Raw genomic sequence first — 17,264 nt, forward strand, 5'->3', positions numbered from 1 at the left:
AACAGTTTAGTATCTGTGAAAGTACCAAGACAGTATGTTTAAGCATCCTAAATAAAACAGTCCATAACCATGGAAAATAAGGGGAAAACTTAAAGACTAAAACAATCCACTCATTATTACAAAGATAAACACAATATTTTGCATAATCTCAGCCTTGGCTTTTGTAGATATTGGATAAAACACAAAATACCTTGAACAACATTTCTTGGCACAAATTTCAAAATATAAAGAAAACCAGTAGCAGATGTCTAGTCCAGGTGCTGCTCATTTCACCCTGAGGTTTAAATCTCTGAGTGAACACTCACACTTCACACATTTACCAACGCAGCTCTCTTACCTGACACTTACCTGAGTGCTGACAGTAACTTTCCTTGGTTCACACTTTTCAGCTGCAGTAATACAAATTTTAATCCACCTTTCCCCTGTGCAGGCTCTATAGAGACTGTCACACCTGTACTCAGCCAGCAGTTGTGTTAATTCTGAATCTTTGCTAGTTCACATTTTTATTCTGTAGATATCAGTTGATCTTTGCCCCATTTTTAACATCAAAGACCAAAAGAAATTATTCTAATGAAAGTTAGGAGTTTCTACAGAGGTAATATAGGATTTTTTTTCCATCACAACTGCATTTAAAAAGTGACAATGACATTAGAAATTGTAATTTATCAGGTTTTAACTAAGGGCGTTTGTCTGCTTCACCTTCAGGAAGGTTTCATTTCAACCATTGTGCAGCTTTCATGACACCATAGTCCATGCCAAGCTAGAGGAAAAGTAGGAGGAAAACATCAGAGGAAGTTTATTCTTAACCAAGGAAAGAAAACTTCTGTGTGTCTTGATGGTGTGTGTCACTGCATGTGACTGATACGTAAATATAGTCAATTCTGTTCATCAATACCATTCTCTCAAATTATCCAAACATTCTTTCCCTGTAGACTTTTCTAGTGGCTAAATAGAACTACAATTCTGATCACACCAGAATGAGTTTTATATTTCCAGAGCAATTTTCAAATGAGTTTTCTTAATTATAACTTCTCCATCAGGTTTAAACAAAATTTTACAATGCTGTTTCAACTGATAACCAGTTTTCTTGGGTTTACAGACATATTTCTTTATTGAAATAATCAAATCCAAGAAATTTTTAACAGGATATTAATGCTGCAGAGAAAAAAAGAACATGCACATAGCCTGCATCTAAAAAAAGTAGTCTTAAAAGCACTCAACTGAAAGTCTCATTAAACTTCAATTCATTTCTGTGATGTTTCTGTGTCCCAATATACAACTCTCTAACCTTTCACCTTTCCAAGATGCAAAATTAACAATACTGACATTTAGAGGATATTGGTTTAAAAATGTCAGAGGGGGGAAAGAAAAAACTGGAAACAGAACAATATTTATTAGTCACAGAGATCTGGCCATGATAAACACTAATATTACCCTTGACAAAATTATACACCTGGAAGTATTTTTCTCTTCAAAGCAGAAGTTTCAGTATTTCTGGCAGGTGACATTTTATAAAATGTACAACAAGAATTACTATGGTAACAAAAACATATTTCAAAATTATTATTTTTCCTACTGGTCTTTCATTTTTCTTTCAGAATAGGTTAACTTAGAGCACTAAGAAATCCTTATATTCTTTTTCCTTCGCTCTGCTGTAGAGTTTCCGGAATTATTGGTCTTTGGCCAAAGATGCTGAGCTGTCCACAAGTCTTTAGTACTCTGAGGTGTTGCACTGTTTTCATTTCATCTTCTATGGCATGTTGCAAATCACGGTTATAAGACTAAATGATTCCACCAAAGACACTTTCTTAAATTGCACCTGAAAAATAATAGATACATTACAAGGCCCATCTCTTGGGATATTTAAATTAGATGGAGGAAAACTATCTGATAGCAAACATACCATCCAGTAGAGAACAAACCCAAAGGAAATGGAAAGCACCTATTAGTTTTACTTCTACTGCTCTATAACTTACAGGATTCTGTTCTAGCAGACATATAGCTCCATTCCACTGAAATAAGAATATTTTATTGATTTCAAACTCTCTCATAAACTTGAAATATTTTAATTACCAAATAATCCATTTTGCATTTCACAGGCAGCAATTTGCTGAGCAACAAAAACCTAACAAAACAATGCCTGATTGAAAAAGTGAAATATGTTCCTGTAAACAGAAAGTACTTGGTATGCCCTTGAAGTCCGTTGTTTTGGGAAGGTGCCAGATAAAAGTATTAAAATCCATAATGCACGAGAGAATTGCCTTGTTTTTAATAAGTCAACTTTTGAAATTCCCAAAGATAAGCCAGAAGTGCTCCAAAATCTGCACTCCAAAAATGCTCACAAAACAGGGTAGGGAGATAAAAAGGAAGTATCTGCTACTGAGTCCACTCCAAAGACAAGCTGGAAAGTGTCTTCATTTACTGATATCCAAAAATATTTGGTTTCAGTCTAATGTTACTTAACTCACAGCAAGTTCTTAACTCATAGCAAGTTAGTATCTGCCAAAAACTTCCTTCAGCATCCAATACTCCTTTTAACACCAGTACAGTCGCTTCAAAGTCACATTTGGCAGCACTGTAGATTACATAGAAAAGCAGCTGAAAATCTGCACTCTCCTCGTGTCAAGCTTTTTAGACCCCCATGCTGGAACCCAAGGCTGCCACAGAGACAGTTCTGAGCTTCCACAGACTCTGAAGGCATTCATGTCTCTGAAGACAGTTTTGCTATAAGAAAGAATTGCTATCCTCACTTTACAGATGAAGACACACATAAACAAAGACATCATAACTGCAGCAAGTACGAGACATGAAAATCAGATCTTTCACCCAAAGGCCATACCGACATTCTGCAGGGTCTGTCACATTTCTCCTTCATTAGCATAAGTAATTCTTGGTTGTGTCAATCACAGTGGGTTTGCATTTGAAAGTTTTGAGGTCTGTATGGTGTTCACAGAAAGAGCACGTTATAGCTGAACATGCAAGACTATTACATGTCTTAAAACTAGGCCAAAATCACACAGCACAGAAATGAATATAAAAGTTCTCCCCACACTATGGAGCTCTATGGACTCCACGGTTTTGCCTGAAGCTCTACGGTCCAGATGATAAAGAGACATAGATGTAAAATGTCAACTGTAAATACATATACTATGGCATTGAAATTACCAATCTGCTATAGCAATGCAGCTTTAGCCTGCAAGAAGCATAGAAACAGAGAATAACCCCTGTAAAAATAAAGTAAGCAGAAGATTATTATTTTAATTTTAGATTTGGGATAAGTTATGGGGGGGTTCAAGATAAATTAATGCTTTAAAACTGAACTGAATTTTAATCTCCTTTGTTGACTTGATTTATTTCCCAGTCCATATTTGAACTGAATTAGGATTGGAAATGTTTTGAAACACAACATGGTCACTCCTTAACAAAGCTTCACCAGAAGATTCCTTCAAAGTATTTCAGCTTTTTTTTCTGTTCTTTCGACAAACAGCAAGACAAGGGAAAAGGGAATAAAAACTAAAAAAAAAAAAAAAAAAAACAAACAAAAAAAAAACACCCACACACCTATACATGAGCACGAAGAGTAAATTAGAGGCATCCACAATGCACAGACCAGCTTGAACAGCACCTGCCCAACAAGTGAAGGAACAACTCCTCATGTTGGTTGTCAAGGTTTTCTGCTGGGTCTTACCACTGCAGTGTGTAACCATCACACAGCACTTCTAACACAACCATTTTGAGTGAAATTTTTATCAGTGGCAGGGCAAAGTTATGTGGATAAATGCTCTCTTCACTGCCAGCTTCTGGGTGGAGACATGCAAGAGGCATGAGAGGAGAATCCAACTTTCTCTGAGTTTGGATGCAATGTGACATTTCATTGCTTTCTGCCTTCAATTATCATTTCAAAGCCCAGGCCTTGCTTACCCTTGTGTTTATTTTGGTTGTTCCTCAAATGCCCTGACTATCCCTTCTGTCCCCCTGACATTTCTGTTTTCCAGAGTCAAAGCCAGAAATGCTAAACACAGCACAAATGCAGTGTAGGGGCACTCAAAGTCTGCCTTTTTATGGCACAGAACTGTACACCTCCAAATTCTTCCAGCATTTGATATCTGGATTGTGGTGCTTGGTGGGTGCAGCACTAAGAGGACCCCATCCTTGGGGCATAAGAGACCAGTGGAGAGACAGACCTGTGGTTTTTTCCCCTCTCACTCTTGGACAAAAGAGCAGGAGCAACCTCAAAGCCTAGGAAGGGAAGCTGAAGGACAGCCAGCGCACGAGGAAGGGCCAGCTGAACAGCGTGGCACCTCCCGCCAGATGCAGCTCCGGTCAGAGGCCTTGCCCAGGGCTTTATTTAAAGCATGAAAGACATGTTTTGCTGAATTTTCTGCTTCCTGGCTCTGGCTTGGGACGCTGCCCACTGCTGTTTAAGCTTCACAGAACAACTCAAACAGTAGCGCAGCCATTCTCTGCAACCCTTATTTCCACTTTGGAGGACTTCTTTTTCCTGATGGTGTGGGAGCTTTCAAGTTTTGGAATAAATCTGTCTTAACACACACACTTAAAAATGCAAATAAGCTTTTCAACAACGAGACTCCTGAAGAGGAGCATTTATTGAAAACATAAGACTCTTATGCACTAAGCCACATTATCCAGGAGGGAGGAGACCTGTGGGAAGAGGAAAAGAGTGAGCGAGCTACATGCAAAATGCATGAGTCCTGATAGCTTCCTCTAGTCCACCATATGCATATTTCATGAATTCATTACAGCTACTGCTGCATCTATAAGTCAAATAAGCCAAATTGTTCAAATAAAATGACCAGTTTGATATACAGACAACAGATGCTGTTAGAGGAATACTGACACTCTCCAAGCTGAAACTGCTACATGGCTGTCAAGACTACCCAGGGCCCTGTAGGCTTAAGCAGGAGGAGAAGCAGGAGAGGAATAGTGATTTCCACAGCATCTGCCTGAAGAAAATTGACTAAAAGGCCGTAGTGACCCAAACACTGATCCTCAAAACCAACTGTTGTAACTGAGCTACAAACTGTGCACATTCAAACTGAAGAGTTTGTAGATGAAGATAATGTTCACTATCAGGATCTGCACAGGCACAAACAATAAGACAAGGATGTAAAGAAACCAGCAATGCAAAAATATTCTATGCTTCCTTATGTGAGACTGTGCACTGTGTATTCTATACATGGAAACAGCTTGAGAATGAAATGGGAATGAGAAATTCAGGTTGTCACATGCAGACAGACACGGTCACTTGATGCTTTCAGCAAAGGTGAATAATAGTTTCAAACAGGACCCTACACACCTTTATATTTTCCATGTTGGAAACCATTTCTCATCCTCATTTCTCATCCTCAAATTCACTCCAGCAGGCACCAGCTACAGACAGAGCCCCTGCCCACACCCGGGAAGCGAGTATGGAAACAAAGGGAACAGCCATCAGGAACGGTAAAGAACTGTGCAAAAGTATGAAAACAGTGGCCAATACCAATGGAATTTTTTTTTTCCAGCAGACACACACATAAGAAAGGCCCAGTTGTTTGCCACCATGGATGGACAGAGATTCAAAAGTATTATTGACCTGGCTGATGAGAAGTCTGAACAATGAAGGACAATAATAAACACTTATTCTTTATAGAGATTCAGGTAAAAGTACAATTTAGATGTAAATAGACCCAAATCATGAACAATAAAATACCAGCCAAAATAATGTCATAGGAGCATTTCAGCAAAGACTGGGAGCGTCTTGCCACCATCCGCTCCAACTTTCCACACTCCAGGTCCCACACTGAGTGTATGGCCTGGGTTTCTTTTGGGTGAAATGAAGCAAAAGAGGCATGTTCCAGAAAAGCATCTTAAGCTCTTCCACAGGTAACAAATGGTCAGTCCACAGCACTGCACTAGACAGAGTTAAAAGCAAAATTCATCATTGCACTCTTGTGATAACACTGATCCAATCCTCCTTTCCAAAAGACACAGCCAAACAACACCTTAGATTTCTCTACCCAAGGAAAAAAAAAAGCAGCAAAATGAATCATTTAAGTTTTGGAGGCATGGAGACTTAATGTTTTAATTTCTCAAACAGTTGGATATTCGTTCGCAACCAAGGCACGGTTTTCAAGGGTCACTTATATTTAGCTGGCTTTTGATTTGTCACTGTCCAAGTACTACCTTAAAAAATATATTTAACCTTTTTTTTCTGATAGAAAATAAATGAAAGTTTGTGAACTTTATAAAGTAACATTTGTGTTTTGAATGAGCTTAGTGTGCCTCCAGCAAAGCACTACGACATTCGCCACTTCACAGTTTAAAAGTGTGTTCTAATAAAAGGTCAAAAGAAAGAGGAAAATAAAGCAAAGGACTTCAAGGTTACAAATATATTAGACAAGAAAAACATTTATGCTCTGCTAAATGCCTGTTTAAATATAAATCTATTAATCTGATGAGGTTAAGACCCTAGAATGTAAATTTACATCTGATTTTTAAAGGACAGTGGTGACATTCCCTTATTTTCCATGTTCCTCTGTTTTCTAATTCTTTTTCCTTCTTTGACTGTTCTTTCTAAATATTCACGAGTTTCATCTAAAATTATTTCAGATTTAAATATTTGAAATATTCAGATTTAAAAGTAAAACCACAAGAATTTAAAAACATCTCATCTGAAACAGTTAATTATTTTCTGTGAGAAGATGGTGTTTAACATTTTGAATGGACAAATGAGGAAAGAAATGAGGGAAAGATGAACTAACGACGTCATTTAAAATTTTTCTTAAAGTAAGCATTAGAGGCACCACATTATCTTAATTAAATGTATTGGGAAAATTAACATTCTAAGAAACATTTAAAATTATAAGTGAGAAAAAGCATATCCTGTACCCTGATATGCTGCAATTTTCTGTTTCACTGTGCCAGTGGTTTAACTCTGGTTTGCTCTTAAATATTTGCAAGTGTATCCTAGATGTTGCAAAGGTATAGGGAAATAACTTGACAAAAATACAAACTTGGATAAAAAATATTTCCAGGAATCAATGGACTGAATACCTAACAGTGAAAATTTGCATTAGGTTGTTAAAAGCAGCAAATGTGACACTACTTTCATGTGTCAGATATTCATTCTGATGACATCCTTCACCTCACCCAAAAATTTGCTTAAGCCTTCTGTGAGCTGGCAGTGATATAGTAAAAAGACTTTCAAATATGTCAGCCTTAAAAGGCTGATACTTTTAATTCTTGCTATCTGGGAATTTTTAGGTAAAACATCTCTTTAAAAGATAAAGACATTGTCAAAACCCCAAAATTTCTGTGAAATAGAATTCAACATATTCCCTGGCACACTTTTGTGCAGTTGTTTTCAAAAATCCTATTGTCATAACTGCAAAGTGTAGTTTCAATAAAAGTGAAATTTTTAGAAAATTGTTAAGTAATTGACTGTTTAGAATACTTTGGCAAAATGCCAACTGCCTAATACAGAGTCATAGCCTCCCTCTCCCCACCAAGAAAAAGGAGGGGAAAAAAACCCAAATTAAAACTCTAAACAGGTTTATATATTTATACAGAAAGGAGAAAACTAAAAGAAAACTACAATATAACACACACCTACACAAGTTAGATATAACAAATAATTCTTTTGCCTCCCCACTCAACAGAAAACTGAACCCTTCCAAACACAAATCCCACTATTCTAACTACAAATCACCCAAGAAAACTCAATCTCTCAAGGGACAGACCCAAGTAGAGAAAACTAAACATTTTACTTTCCTGTAAATAACTTAGCGGTGAGGTGGGGCTGGGCTTAATCAGCAGAGCAGCACAAAGCACGCCCACTTAGCACTACAGCCACCAGGAACTGAAAGAACTCCTCCTACTCTACTGTATTTGTATTTGAGATGATGTCGGAATATGGTATGGAATACCACTGGCCAGTAGAAGTCAGCTGGCCTGACCCAGCTCAAGTCACAGCTGATAATCCAAGGTCTACTCTAAAACAGGGCAGTTAAATGCCACCCTGACACCCGATCCCATCAGATCTCAGAAGCTGAGCAGGGTCAGGCCCGGTTAGTACTTGGATGGGAGACCTCCTGGGAATACCAGGGACTGTAGGTTCTAGCCCTGAGGACTTCACTGTCACCATCCAAGCTCACTCGGACATGGCAGATGAACTTGAGGAGTTAAAGGATGGGGCCAGTTCTGCGCACGCTGAGCCTCAGCTAAAAAATCCACTGCGCAGGCTCGAAGGACACACCCACGTGGGGAGAGCCCTTCCCAAATCTTCGTTTGCAAAGCCCAGCCACCATCACTCTAAAACAAAAGCTTAAATCTAGACCTGGCTGAACCCAGAACACTGACATGCCTTTTTTCTTTTCTTCAAAGATTTACAAGATTTTGTGATATCATCCTGATTTTGTGATATCAGCCCTTCCCAAATCTTCGTTTGCAAAGCCCAGCCACCATCACTCTAAAACAAAAGCTTAAATCTAGGCCTGGCTGAACCCAGAACACTGACATGCCTTTTTTCTTTTCTTCAAAGATTTACAAGATTTTGTGATATCATCCTGATTTTGTGATATCAGCCCTTCCCAAATCTTCGTTTGCAAAGCCCAGCCACCATCACTCTAAAACAAAAGCTTAAATCTAGGCCTGGCTGAACCCAGAACACTGACATGCCTTTTTTCTTTTCTTCAAAGATTTACAAGATTTTGTGTTATCATCCTGATTTAGGACACAGTTTTTCAAACATAAAAACCAGTCAAAATATCACTTCCTACTTAGTGCTCCTGCACACAGAGTAATGGCTCATACCTGGAAGTGAATGTGGTTAACAGGTTTTCCATTCAATAAGTATCAGCTTTCTAAGAAGTCACTGCAAGTCTAAGAACACTTTTGACAGAACCTGACTATCTCCAGGTGAAATACAAGGGTAATAGGTAAGAATAAGGTAAGGCAAAAAATGAGGAGAAAGAGTCACAAAAATTGTGTAAAGATGGAATTGCAGCTGACTGGCTTTTCCATATTATCTTCATCAGCTTCCATCTCATAGATACTTAGGATCACAAAAGTGTTGTAATATCTTTCTGAGTAACAGATGTTATTTGGCTTCCAGGACCAGATTGCAATGACTTATACAAATCCACAGTACAGTATGGTTTTCTAATACTTGGCAACTCATGGAGCTGAAAATACGAAATATCAGAGAAATCAATGTATGTTTATTTTTTTTGATGGCAAGTTGCTCTATAGAAAGCTGTAGGTTTCTATTAGAATTTTGTACTTAAAAAATGTCTATTCTTTAATTTCTAGAAATAGAGATTTTTGTTGCATATGAAGTTGGTGGATTTATATCATCCTTTCAGAGCATTTACATGGAAAGAGTTCATTGCTGGCAGATCCCTCACCCGTCTCCTTGCAAAAAAACGCTCAGATTCCGGCATGTGAAACTTATACATCTCAAGAAAATATGATTCAAGGTGCAGATCTTAAAAGTGCTGAAAGAAACCCCAGGCTATCCAGGCTATCCCCACGCTGGTCCTTCCTTCCAAGTAATCCCACCAACCCAAACTGAAAGCATATACATTCTTCAGGTGAAATTTCTTCCTCTCAGAGATGCTTTTTCATCCCAGTCCTTCTTCCTCACACCTCTCAGGAGGTGCCCTATATCAGGACTTTTCTGTTCAGCAATAAATATTACAGGGGCTACAAAACTCTCCTCATTTCATCTCCTGGGCACAGGAGACCCCAACTCCTGCACCCCTCACTGTCCAGAGGGTGGCTATGCTAGAAACAGAGATTCATACACTCCAAATTGTCATCATGTGGAAACCACATCACAGTTTAATCACCATTTAAATTCCTAAGGTTCAGAATATAACAGAGTGTGCTGCGGTGTTTGCTCAGGCTGTATATTTTCTGACATAGCTAAAAGAACATAAATATATATTAAAAAATTTGCACATGAAGGGTAGGACTCTGTCTTGTGCCATGCAAGTACACTCTGGGAATAAAAACAGTTCTCATATATTCTGAAACTGAATGTAGCTCTTCAGATGTTTTTATTGAAAACAAAAAGTTAAGCCTAAGCACAAGCAACTTGAAATATTTTGATAATTTAAAAAGTGAATACAATTTAAACTCCAGAATTACACAATCCAAGCAGTCACAGGCTAGTAGATTTATAGAAACTATAAAATGCTATTAAATGAATATGTTTGCATCAGTAGAAGATGCAGGTTGCATAAGAGAATAAAAATTTGCATATTATAATTGTTTCTACAGAAGACTGAGAACATCACAGTAAGTGACAGCTGTCTTCTTCTCCAATAACCAGACTTGTCACTGGCATCACCACCTTTATTCAGCAGATAATGTGGAGGTTCTGGAGCATTTTTTGTGGTTTGGGTTTTTTTGGTTCTTTTTGCACATAGATGACAAATATGTTTTTCTCACTGCAGTTGTAAATTCAAATTATCAAGAAATGTATTCATTAGTACCATAAACTGGCATGCTGCCACTCATACAAGATGTTACCAGGCTGTTGCTGTAATTCAAGTGTTATTAGACAGACATTCTTTTAGCAGGATTCTCATTGCCTGGCATAAGCTTTCTTGTAAATAGGTAGAACTGGTATGAATGTTTGCCATAATGGGGTGGATCACAATATAAGATTATAAATCACCATCAAGACTTTGAAGATACATACACTGAAATCATGAAAACTTTGTGAATTTTTCTTGGAAAGGAAGGAGCACAGAAGGCAAAGCCTCCTTTGCCATCCAGTAAGCAGTAGTAAAATTCCTGCTGAGGAGCTAGAGAAAAAACCCTAAAATACGCAGAGAAATAGTCCTTCTGGAACTGAAAGAGCTGCTCAGCTCACACAGAGCAGCTGAGGTACACTCATCTGCAAATCTCAGGCTGTGAACATAGCAGAGCAGGATCCCAAGGAGATTCCTTATTGCTCATCCACTAAGCATAAGGAGAGACATAACTCAGTGCTGTTGGCAGCTTTATTGGTAATGCATAAGTGCATAAATGAAAGAAGACATTTCCCACATCCTCACTGCCCAACTTTTCCTCATGCAGCACCTTAAGCTCGCTCTTTGAGGGGCTGTGATGCTCCTTTCAGAGGAGTGTTACTAGCAAGTTTTGTCAGCTACAAGTGATATGACACATGGTATCCTCACAACCCAAATCTAGACACAACTTTGCTGTCACTACAAATAACAGAGAGAGAGCAAATGAGCTTGAAATGGGATTTTAGAACATCAGAAAGTCTGAAACCCTCAGCTAGACCTGAAACTCTATTTAAACATTAAGTTTGAGTACTTCATTTATAGGCAAGAGAGCAGGAAAGGAGTGCCAGAGTCTTAAGTATTTAAAAATCATTTTAATACTGTATTATTTAAAGTACTAATTTAGCAGAAAGAGCAGAGATTAGACCAAGGACGTACAGAAAATCTCAGGGCTTAAAATAAGTGATGTAAAGGGATTGCTACTCTTATCAACACTTATTTATACTGAAAGCATGGTATTATCTTTGGTCTACCTGAAGATTCCAGCACTTAATTCTAACAATGCTTGCCACATACTGTGAAAAAGTCAATTCACGGTGAGAGAAAATTGATAAATATTTCATTCTGTGCTTAGATTTTATATCATATAACTTCTAAAGGATTAACCATCACTATTGAAATATAAAGCATAAAAAAGAGTGATATCTTGCTACCAGTCAGTGGTTGGCTTATAAAGTGTGTTAAAACTCCAGTAAAATGCAATGAGTGAGCAGTACTTGCCCGCCAAAGCAGTACTGCTGGCCTCCTGTCATAAGGTTACAATTTTGAAGACTACAAAGCTATCCAAAAACATCTCCTCATATTTAGTAAGCAATCTCTCAAGACACTTCTTCCTCTGTAAAGCCTCAGATCATGCAATTAGCACATCCAGTAGGCAGAAGTAAAGCAGTTTGCCCAAGTGCTCACTTTGCCAGGATTTCATTTGCCAAACAGCTCTAGCTTTTATTATATTCATGAAAATGACAATTATCTGGAGCTGTATGACTAATAAAAAGCCTTTTACAATCTCACGGGTTTCCTTTCTCTCTCTTAAGCTATGCATCCTCTCATTTTTCATACGCTTCCCTAAGATGCCTTTTGCTGGCACACCTCATAGGAAATAGCTGGAAAATGGCTACAGCCAACCTGACACAGTACCATGATTTAACCCACCATTTAGTGACTGAACCTATATGAACCTAATGAGATATAGTGACTGCCTATATCTCATTTAACACCTTATTATTCTTCTCAACATTGGAAGAACAATTCTGCCCACAATTCTAATGCAAGAACAAACTGTGATGAACGGAATTTGAATTGGAAGCAGAGGAATCTTTAAAGTCAGATCTTTGCTCTTCTTTCTGCTTTCTTAACACTACTGCAATTATTTAATTATTCAGGAAAGGAGTAAATATCTGTGTTTTACCTTGAAAACACTGAGGACTTTCCACTTACATAAGACAGCTTGGAGGACCTTCTCCCTCTCTCCCTTCTTCCCTCTCTCCCTCCCTCCACCCCTTCCTCTGGCTCAGCCAGGGGAACAGCCAACTAAACAGGCTTTCATCATCCTAAAGCCAGCATTTGAGAATCACCTCAATCAAATTCTTCACCAGGAGCCAGACTGGCTGTGGTTTCCAAAGAGAAATGCAGTGGCTGGGGCAGAGACAGTCTCCACCTTGGCAAGCAGGAGCATTATTCACCCTTTGGCCAGACAAACTCTGCCAAGAGGGAGAACAAATCCCATTCACCTCAGCAACATTTCCAAGGCAAAGTGACATTGAGCTTACCTTAAGTAAGCAAGCGGTCCAAGTCACTTCTCTTCAGAGAGAGAAACAAAAAAACAAACCCTAATAAAACCTAAATTGTGTAGCAATGCCCAGCTTAGAAGTTTCTACCAGGCATCTGCAGAATGGCAGACAGAAGGAATGAAAGGATCTGGCTTTTCCTTCTAAAAATAATCAAAGCATGAGAAAAAGCACATTTGTGTAGGTTTTAAACATAAAGGACACAAAATGACAAAATATAAAGTATCTAAAAGTATCATAAATCCTTGGTGAGACTGAAATAAGTTAAACACTATTTAAAACATGTTTTGTTCATTAAGATGAACATTTTTCACTTGAAGCGAATCCATGTAAACAATATCACTATCACAGTGACACAAGTGGCAGAATGTATCAGAGTTTTGCTTTAAAAATGGAGATGAGGACTATATCAAGACTTTTCCAGTATAAAAGCAAACTTTTTCTTGTCTAATCTAAAGCAGTTGCAAAAAAAAAAATCAGCTAAACTGCTCAAAATCAGAATTGTCTATAATAAGAAAATCTGCTCTTAAAAGCATTGACTACATGTAAAAACAATGCAGTGCAGTTCCAATTTCTAGCTTTACTTTCATTTCCAAACCCATTTACTTTTGCAGCTACTTCAAATTCAATGTAAAAAGGGATAAATTAACTTAGACTTTGTGTAATGGGACTTTACAAACACTATTATCTTATAGATTTTACATAGGGCCTAATCTTGGTAGAAATATCACCACCTTTGTTACCCGGCAAAATACTCAGTACCTCAAAATATGTATTTTAAACTGCAATATTTTCTAATGTGATTTTAATGGTAAGGTTAAGAGCAACCATGTGCATCACACTCCTTATATTTATTCCTTGAAGAGTAGTTGTGGAAGTTGATGATGCAACCTACACTTTAATACAATTTTGTTGTAAAATGTATGTATTCCTGTTGCAAAAGCTTTGCTAGTGACATGGGAAATATTTTCTGTTCTTCTTTCTATATAGATTGGCTTGCAATAGGAGGAGTGGAACACTACTAACCAGCAGTGTCCCCACAGTTGTGCTCTATATTCCCACTCAACCTTTAGCCAAATGCCCCAAACAAAAAGGTCATCCCAGTGAAATCTGAAATGATAGAACAGCCATTTGTCTTTTCTTTCACGTGCTTTGTTAATGATGGACTGAACAACATCGTGCCTACAGCCAACTGACAGGAATTCTAACCTGATTAAATGTCCTGGTGTGTTTTAATGCCCTTAAATGGAATTTTTATGGCCTGTTCTGCACGCATATTATTAATACAGAACCGTCAGAAAAACCACAGACATGCATAATAGCTCATCAATTTGTAGCCAGGCACTTTTGACCTTGAAAAATCAACTGTCTTTCAGATTAACGCAGCTATGTTTTGGATAGAAAAAAAAAGCTATTAAATTATCATGCTTATTTTTGCCATATGCCATTGCTGTAGAGGGGAATAAAGGCCACGCTGCCAGCCTTTTATTGATATTGCTGGCAACCTCTGACATCAGAATTAGAATCTGGGAGACCTATTTCTAATAAAAATCCACTTAGACATTAACATTTCAGCTCTAGTAGGTCACGGGATGTGCTGTTAGCAGGAAGGTGGTGTTTAGTCTGACTTCCACTCCCACATCAGTGGGTTTTCACATTCCCTGTTCCTCAGAGAAGACCTTAAAGCACTTAAAAACCAGCTGTAGTTTGGACCACAATATCCACCCACAGAACAGGTCAAAGATTCTTCTGGGGGAAGAGACTGTGAGGGAAAAGGACAAGTGGAAGACAGAACTCCATCTGCATCTCTAAAAGAGGTGGGAGCACGTACAGTGTGCTAGTGATAAAATAATAATGGTTGAAACATTCAAGGAACAGAGATATACCTTGAGGAATACTTTTACAAATTATTATGTTGGGAAATAAATGGACAAAATGAGGATGAAAGTTGTTAAGAAAGGAGAATTCTCATACTAGAGAGAAGCCACTGAGGGGCTTTCTGAAGTACAGGTCTCAGAACCTGAGACAGGGAGACACTCCCTAAGGTAAGAGGAATGCTAAATCATCCCAGACTGTGAAATGTTTCCTTGTATAACTAAGGAAAAGGCCTAGGGAAGACAGCCTTATAAACAGATTTTTTGATTTATTTTTTCTCCCTTTCAAAATCAAATGGCTCACAATTGGTTATTTCTGAGGAGCCTCTCCCCTTGGAGCTGTTCAAGTGGCATAAATAATCAAATTTACCTCTAAACTAACAACTCAGTAGTGATCTTCCACTTTCCAGGGAATACCCCGGCCACTGGGGTACAGGAACCATCTCCCATGGCTTCAAAAATATTTATTATATCAGTAAAATCAAGACAGATGTTTGACATTCCAATTTACCAAGGGGTTTGATTAAAGGAGTGTGCTTTAATTGCAATGAACTTGATCTAGTCACCTTTATCATTTACATAATTACTTTGCCCTATCATAGACTTACAAAGGAATTGAGTTTTTTTGACCAGACTTCCTTAAACTTCAGAAAACGAATACAAAAAGTATTTCTGTACACATTCTGTTCTGTGTAACAGATTTGTTTGGAAAATTAAGTAAATCACAAATCATATGCATGTTTGGTTGTTTTTTTAACATAGACATTTCCATTTCAGATTTCTTCCTTTTCTCTTTTCTTGATTTGTTGGGAAACAGTGAAATGAAAAGTGAGAAGATTCTGCATCTCCTGATCTGTTTTTTTTTTTTTTATCCTTTAGTCTTTAGAAAAAATTAATAAAAAGAAACATCAGTAAAAGAGGAAAAACTAGAAGAGTACAAGAATTACTCCCACACAGGGTTTTTAATGCTCTGGTAGCTTGATTAACAACCTGTCCATCCAATCGACTAAAAACTCAATCAAGACAGACACCTTCTATTCATTTGTATAATTACAATGCAGCATCCAGGAGAATCATAATGGTAGCAGGTGACAGAATCTCTCTGGTACATATAACTCTCAGCTTCATTCAATCGTAAGATTATATTAATATATTTGAAAGAAAACATTATCAGGGAAGGCTCTCACAGGAATTATTCACTACTGATACTGATATCAGAGAAGGTGAAAATAGCTACAACAGCTAGAAACCATCTAAGTTTTGTCAGCAAAAATTTAGCTGTTAAAAGCCAAATCCAGTGCTTGTATCTCCCTCCTGTTCTGAATTTTAACCAGTCAAGATCTGAAAATGAAATTAAAAGTTTAAGGTACCCTTCTTGAACACATTCAAGATTTTCTGTGAGGTCTGGAAAGGATTTTGAGTGGTCACTGTAACTTAGCAAGGATAATTCAGAGGCAGCGAAGGTGAAAGCAGCGTGACAAAATATAAAATCCTGTAAGACTATAATTTATAAACCAAATCAGTCAACCTTCACAGCAAAGACCATTTACATATAAAAATCAGTACTAAGTGCTCCTTTGTGATGTTTCTAAACTTTGATTTTAGCTAAATGTCAATCTCTTCAAACATGCAATAATGATGTCAAAATCACTGGGTTCTCCTGCAATCATCTTCAACACCATGTTTATCAGAAAGGTCCCAGAAAGAACATCTGAGCAATTTATCCTCAGAACAAACTCATGTTTGTGCCGGGGAGAAACAAGGGAAGGAGAAAGGTCCACTCTCAGCCTACACAAAGATGCCAGGCATGTTCCCACAAGCCAGGACAGGCTGCCTAAAGGTTTCCAAGGCTTCATTTTATTTCCAAAGACTCCTCAGCTCTCCTAGAGACAATTTTCCCAGAGCAGAACAGTGCAATCAGTCTGGCAAAAACATGCCTGCTCTGTTAGTGAGATGACATCCTGAACCATGCAATGAAATATGCACTGTCCTTCCCAACTCAGGTGTTCTGCTGCAGGTAGAATTCCCACTGCACTACTTCTAGATAAATGAAAATAGCTCAAGGAGATAAAGGACAGAATCCAGGTCTTTGCAGCACAACATTAGCAGATGAAAGGCTGTCCTTGTCTTTAAAGACACACCCTTGACTGATCACTGCCATGTTTTTGTTCTTCCACATCTTGAAGCAAGTGAAAGGAAATGTTTGGGGATGAAACTGAGCAAAAAGTCAGAATCCAAGAGCCAAACTAAAGCACTTTGCTCACTTGACAGGGCTCAGCCACAGATGCTGCAGGATAATCTTCCTTCCAGCATGTTTAACATGGAAGTAGCATCCTCAAGACCACCCATTGCCCTCCACCACACCTTTGTGGGTCCCTACCACTTGTGGATGTGGATAGACTGTCTAAATATCCATTTGACAAAGGAGATGAGTACACAGAGTGCCAAATAATTTTACTGGGTGCTGCTCTCTAGCAGCTGTGCTGTGTTGTGGCATTTTCTACAGATTTGCATTTCTCCTATTTCAG

Source organism: Pithys albifrons, chromosome 8 (assembly GCF_047495875.1).
Source record: "Pithys albifrons albifrons isolate INPA30051 chromosome 8, PitAlb_v1, whole genome shotgun sequence".
Taxonomy (NCBI): domain Eukaryota; kingdom Metazoa; phylum Chordata; class Aves; order Passeriformes; family Thamnophilidae; genus Pithys; species Pithys albifrons.